Source organism: Lactuca virosa, chromosome 1, assembly GCF_052849685.1.
Source record: "Lactuca virosa cultivar CGN04683 chromosome 1, Lactuca_virosa_CGN04683_v6, whole genome shotgun sequence".
Classification (NCBI taxonomy): Eukaryota; Viridiplantae; Streptophyta; class Magnoliopsida; order Asterales; family Asteraceae; genus Lactuca; species Lactuca virosa.
In genome coordinates, this window is record NC_136426.1 from 36,430,631 (window position 1) to 36,437,328 (window position 6,698).

Sequence of the window (6,698 nt, forward strand, 5' to 3'; positions counted from 1 at the left end):
CGTACCTACAACTTAGAGTTGGCCCACGCCTGGTATATTGGCCTACAACACGAAGCATGACCACTTCAACTTGACCCATCACAATATGTCGACATATATAATCAAACAAGCAATCAATAAAACACATAACCACGTGCAATTATCTACACGAATCTACCTATCTAATAGCTCACTACCGCATACTAGGCCTCTCCCAGCACACTACGCCACTACTGGTAAATCTCTAAGGAATGCATAGCTAAATGTAACCAGAGGTGAGATAGACATCCTAACAGATGATCCCACTCTAGAGAAACAACCAAACAAGGAACAAGAAAGAAAGCCTAGATCAAGAGTTCTCAGGATGTCCTGCGTGACTACATACATCCCCTAGATCACTCCACTAGATGATAACCAACCTACTGGTATTCTAACCATCATACCACTACTCATATATCCCAGGATACAAGGATATATACTGCAACACGTAGTATAGTGAGGAAACTCCCCTAATTCGGAGACCCAAGAAACACAGCGACATGCTCACTCTCTGCACTGATTTCTCCCGCGAACCAAATGGCACCAAAACACGGTGGAACCTTAATCAATAACCCAATTCCTTCAAGTTTGAACCAAAGTCAAACTATTCAAAAATTCAACGGTCAACAAAAGTCAATGGTCAATCCTCACCATGATGTGGGAGACTCTTGGACACGTCGTGGGAGCATCCAGACAAGACAGTCACGAGAACTTCAATCGTCATGACGTCACAGGAACTTCGTCGCATTGTGGGAACTGGCTCATGGGAAACTTAATGGATTAAGCCCTAAATCCATTAAGTCATATACTCATCTCCTCCAAAAGGCTTCTTTACACCTCATAAGTCATAAAAAATGTTGCTTTAAAGTCATGCATGCCTAATGCAAGACTTGAGCTCAAATTAGGTCATAAATGATGAAAAGGGAGGTCAAAACCTCATGCATGAGTTTAAAACTCCACCAAACTTCAGATCTAGCACATCTAACCACCAAGGGACTCTAAGGACCCATAAAGCTGCCAACTTTATGGAATCCCAACACTCCAACTAGCATAATCATGGAGAATAATGCATAAAAGTCTAGATCTAGCAACTACGAATCATAAAGCTTGAAGCTTGAATATTCACAAAGGTACAAAGAAGTTGCTAGAAGATGATAATGAGGCTTGCAAGTTGAATCTATGCACCAAAGATGATCCCTTCTCCTTCAAGTCACCAAGACACCAAAAAAGCTCAAGAACTCATCAATGGAGGCTAAGGTTTCGTTTTGAAGGGATGAAGGCTAAAGAGGATACCCTAGGCCAAGAGTTAAGGGCTTTAAATATGGAAGAAACCCTAAAAAATCGTGGGCTTAGGCTGCAACTTCTTTCACGTCGTGACACTCTAGTTGTCACGTCGTGACAACCATTTTGAAAACGTAAACATTCAATTGGCATGTCACAACGTGACACCCCATTTGTCACGTCGTGACACAAGGTTTTTCCCAAAAACATTACCTTTACTCATTTTGAACTCTTAACTGGTCTATTATGGAAAACGAGCGTTACACACTATAGGTAGGGATTGGGTCTCGACGATGTCTTCGGGTGACGATTGCGTTTCCGATACAAACTTAACTTTCGGTGAGGGAGGGGTTGAGTTTCGGTTATATCTTCGGGTGACAATTGCGTTTTCGGTATGAAATCAACTTTCGGTGAGGGAGGTGGTTGGTTGGTTGGGTTTGCAAAACATATTTGGGAAAAGTTTAGGTAGTGAACATGTTCATGGTAATGGTTGGCATAGACGTATGATAACATTGTTGAACATTTTGATATAGAAATTGGAGGGGTGAATGAATAGGGGAGACTAGTTGGGGTCGGTAAAGCCGTTATCAACGGACCGGAAGGACAAAATGTTTCTAATTGGTGTGCTTAAACTAGTAGCATGAGATTCTTTCGACTATATCTTGGGTGGGGCTGCTGCAACACATTTTAATGGAAAAAATGATCAAATGAGAAAGTGATAAAATGTTGTGTGAAATTTGAGGTTAAAAAAGTTTAGTATTTATAAGGTGGTAAAAAAAGTTAACAAAGATTAATTTTTAAAAACAAAGATTAATTTTTAAAAAATTAACCGTTGAAGTTGAAGGAAGTAATAGAAAAGAGAGAATGTTGTGCAAATGTTTTCTTGGAGTATGTGTTACCCCAAATTTTTTAGGCTAAGAGCATCTCCAACCCACTCTCATTTTCCATTATTTCCCCCATTTATTCCCCCATTCTTCTCCAACCCTACCTCATTTATTTCCCAAATTTGGGGGAAATGAATAGTATAACACCATATTTTGTGTTATACTATTCATTTCCCCTCAAAATGGTGATGAACTTTGAGTTGTCGATTTTAGTCCCTCTTTTTTTATATTTATAAATTTCTAGTTTATTTTTATCTACTAATTATAATTTAAACGTAATATTTAATACTTATAATACTGTGTTATATATATTAAATTATATTAATTAATTAAAAATATAAAGTTTGTTTTTTGTTTATCAAATTCATATTAAAATTTAAATACATATTGAAATTTTGAAACACGATAATGTATTTTACAAAAGCTTATAACTAAGTGTTAAAAATATAATCTTATTTATTTAATATTATTGTAATGAAAAAAATATTGATTATATATTTGTTAAAACCAAATTAATACAAGAGGTGTGTTTGATAATTTATATAAGTTAGAAGAATGGAATATATTTTTTGAAGATAAAAATAAATAAAAAATGGAATAGGGGTAGAGATGAAACACTATTTGTCTCATTATTAACTCCATTTTTAGGGGGAAAAATAAAAGTAGGTTAGAGATGATCTAAGGTGTTGTGTTACTGTACATTGATGGCGGCACAAGACACTATCTACACCATATGATATATTCAAGCCAACAAGTCTAACATATAAAGCCCGTAATAATAGGCCACCAGGTAAACCATACACAAAATATGAAGTTGATTACTTACAAATACTAAAACGCAAAATATGATATGTTTGATACAATCACAATAGTTAGTTGACGATAAGTAGTATTATCTGGAACAAAATTACAAATAAATAAATTAATATTGATTTTTTAGTTACATACCAGATTAACTTTTATCAAAATACCTAAAATCTAGTTTGAAACTTTGAATTGTTTTCCAAAAAGGCGATAGAGGCCGGAGGCCCATCAACAGCCTGTAAGAATCTCACCTATAGATTTTAGTTTCAAATGCCTTTGACTTTAAAGTTTAAATGCAACCAGATGGCTCCCATTAATTATTTTAGCTCACTTTTTTTTTTTTAGAAAAATATTTATCAGTATGTCGCAGTGAAATCACAACTCCATATACATAATTATTCAAATGATTAGATATATCATATTTAGATGCCACGGTGAAAAGAATACCTCGTCTTATTGTAAGATCATTTTTCATTACATAATGCAATATCTTATAATTCATATTTTAAGATCATTATTTTAAAAAATAATTATCTAAATCTTAATTACGTTAACCAGACATTTAAAAATGGGAGAATTTCATATACGCCCTTATTAAACGTCAAAATATCATATTTACCCAACTTAAAACCTAAATATCATATTTACCCTTCTTAATCATTTAAATATCATATTTGCCCAAATATATTTTTTATTATTTTTTATAATTATTTTTTATGTTTTGGAATCATTAAAATTAAAAGAAAAAGTAAATGGACCATATTACCCTTACCTTCTCAAGTGCAGGAACTAAATTAACCTTATGCCCTTACCTGATGCGATGAACTCTTCTTAGGGCGTGTTCGGCACAGAGCGTTTGGGAGCGTTTGAGAGCTTCTAACTTCTAGCGTTTGACAAAACGCTCCATTTTGAACAGAAAGCTTCGTTCGGCACTACAAGCTTCTAGCGTTTAGTTTAAACAAAACGCTCCAAATCCAAATGCTACTTCATGTAGCGTTTAACCAAATGCCACAAGCTACAAGCTACCCGCTACCAACTAATTTTGCCGAACACGCCATTAACCTCTATTCTTCTTCTTTTTTTATAGCCTTCTCGACATCTTTCTTGTTCTAATCAACCAATATTTCTTTTTTTATTAAACATTATTTGTGAACTAAAGCTTCTACTATTAGGGGAAGGATGTCTTGTAGATGGCGTTAGACAATTTCACGAGGGAGGAATCCTTCACCTCGTAATGTAGGTGTGTCTTGGGTTTGATAAGATTTTGCCATCTATAATCACTACACCAACATCGATCTTGTTGACTGGTCCTTCAAATCCCATTGTTATCATTCTTTTCGTCTCTAAAAAACATCATTCAATTCACAATTATGTTTGAACTAAGAACTTATAATCAAAACAGAAAAAAAAAATCTTTAATGTAATTTAAATGTATTTATATTTGTGTTGCTCTTTGAGGAAATGGGTGTGATAATAAAACTCAACATTAGGGGTGAGCAAAAACCGAACCGCAAACCAAGAAAACCGCATAAACCGAAACCGAAAAACTGAAACCGAAATGAAAACCGACGGTGCGGTTTTTAGTTTTGCAAAAACCGAAAATGTTCGGTGCGGTGCGATTTCTAGTCTTGCAAAAACCGCTAAAACCGCAAAAAACCGAACCACACCGAATATATATATATATATATATATATATATATATATATATATATATATATATATATATATATATATATATATATATATATTAAGTGTTGATATTTGTAAGAACGAAGAACTCATGACAATTAAAATTTCTATAAATATAAATATCTATCTTTTCAGAGGATGATTGTATATTTTTAAGCATACATATAGTGATATTTACAAGAACAAATAATGTTTATTATATTCTTTAACATTTTAATATTAAGAGAACTAGTGATGATAGTATCATTTTTATGAATACATTAATTGATATTATCGTATGTACTTGTGAAACAAATATTATATTTAATTCGTATTATATTCAAACATTAGAAGCATGTTCGATGAGTGGTTATGTTATTTGATTTCAAACCAAGAGGTGGTGGTATCGGTTCATCTCGAAGATATCATTTGGGTTTTAATTTTGCCAGCCTTATAAGAGTATCCCTCATCGCATTTGAGATAAAACCTTCATCATTCTCACATTTCATATAAGAGAGTCAAGACTATGACTTTTAACCCACATCTTTGAGGAGTCGCATATTGCTGGGGATGAAAATTTTGGCGCTCCTCATCTCTACATAAAGTTTCTCAAAAAATGATTAACACTTCTCATCCGAGTTAAACTAAGTCGTTGAGTTACGTGAGTTTTAGTAAAAAGGCAAAACAAAAACCAAATAAAAAAATTGACAAAAAACCGCAGAGAAAAAACCGAACCGCAAAAAACCGAAAAAAAAAAACAGCAAAAACCGAACCGCATAAAAATCGAACGGTGCGGTTTCTAAACTTCAAAAAACCGAAGTTGCGGTTTTCGGTTCGGTTTTAGCCAAAAATCGCACCGAACCGCACCATGCTCACCCCTACTCAACATCACTTCATATACAACCAACGCCAACCAAGGTTCTTCATAAACCTAGAAGCAAATAAATTATTAACTTAGCATTTGGGCATAAGGTCGATTTAGTTACTGTAGTTGAGAGGGTAAGGGAAATATGGTCAATTAAAATTTTCTTTTTAATTTTAATGATTTCAAATCAGAAAACTGATTGTAAAATATTAAAAAATACTAAAAAAATAAATCTGAGTAAATATGATATTTTAAATGATTAAGAATGGTAGATATGATATTCAGATTTTAAGCTGGACAAATATGATATTTTAACGTTTAACAAGGGCGTATACGAAATTCTCCCTTTAAAAAGTTACGAATGAGAACGTGTATGCGGAATTATTCATTTAAGAAATATTAATAATAAACTAGAAAATTTCTTAAGATATATATCTTTTGAAAGTGGGTATAATTTGTATAAATGTTTTGGTTCATTGATTTTGAAGTAATTTAAAGAAATTAGAATGTAAATTCCAATTAAAATTGCCTCCCATAGACAAAATTAAGAGAATTAGAATATTTTAGATTCTATTAAATTCAAGTGTCCGAAGTAAATTGTCATTTGTTAACTAAAGACAAAGATAGTAGATTCATTTTCTTATGTTTTGTTATAAACACAAAAATTCATTCTCACATCCTCTTTTATTATAATCATAATTAATCAAATCAAAACATATTATCATAATTCACGCCACCACCCCTTTATACCTCTACCGTAGAGGCCTACCCCACCAATACCCATATCCAAACATTTTTAACAGACAAACATATTTAAAAAAATATATTAGAAAAACCACAACGAACAAACCCAAAGGTCAACACTCACTGCATTAGTAGATAATTCACAAAACAATAAGAATCGAGGGTGTGGCCCTCGACAAGCCTCACCAAACGCAATAAACACCGCCTCATGCTTTGAAACGGATCAACAACAACTGTATACTCCTTCGACCAACCTTCAACGACAATTTTTTATTATTATTACACATTATAAATACTAAACTTAAACATCAATGTACACCACACAAACTCTTTCTTCACCAATTTTAAATAATTTTTTACAACATCTTCTTTCTTGGAAACTTTTGATTTTGTGCTACAAACGTCGATCAACATTGCTAATTCATTTGAGGAAA